Source organism: Cryptotermes secundus, unplaced genomic scaffold (assembly GCF_002891405.2).
Source record: "Cryptotermes secundus unplaced genomic scaffold, Csec_1.0 scaffold1759, whole genome shotgun sequence".
NCBI classification, from domain to species: domain Eukaryota; kingdom Metazoa; phylum Arthropoda; class Insecta; order Blattodea; family Kalotermitidae; genus Cryptotermes; species Cryptotermes secundus.
The window spans coordinates 80,330-81,157 of NW_019720605.1; positions in this window are offsets into that span (position 1 = coordinate 80,330).

Consider the following 828-nt stretch of genomic DNA (forward strand, 5'->3'; position numbering starts at 1 on the left):
TAGCGGGAAAAACTTCTTTCCACCTCACAGGAACTTAGGGGCGCATGTACAAAAGCCGCTATTTGCTCCACTGTTAGTGATTTTTACTTGACAATTCAGTATGTTTTTATTTCCTTGGCACTACAGCCCCAGTGGGCCTAGGCCTACCTCCATGAACTTCTCCGTTCACTTCGGTTTTTCTAGATCTTACACATTCGGTAGGACTCCTTGGGCGGGTGATCAGCTCGTCGCAAGGCTTCTACCTGTACACAAACACAGAAAAACGCGCACACACAAACTAAACATCGATGCCCTAAATGGGATTCGAAACCACGATCCCGGTTTCCAAGCGAGCGAAGAAAGTACATGCCCTAGACCGCTCGCCTACCGTGACCGGCGTTTAGTACCTTTACTGGCTAAAATTTATTCAATTTCACAAATCTGTTCATATCCTGGATTTTTTTTTAAAGAATGCTGTGTACATTTTCCTTTACTACTTCACCAACTCCTCCAGGAACCGAATTCAATTTGGAAACAATAGTTCTGAACACACTTAACGACTGATACAAAGCAGTATTGCTATTGCTTGCCTCCAGTGAGGAAATGGCGGATGGAAGATGAGAGCAGTGAGCAGATATAGGAAAGATTAGTTTCTATTTCTGGGTTTTTAGTACATACTGGGCAATTTGAATTGATGCTGCACTTTTGGGTTCAAATGTATTCACGACATTCCTAACTGTTTCTAAATGTTCGGTATAATAACTCGCTGCACACAGCCACGTGCCCCAGCGCGGTAAAATTGGTTCTGGCGGAAGTGGAACGCTCGGTGCTACTGCTTTAAAGGCTTCT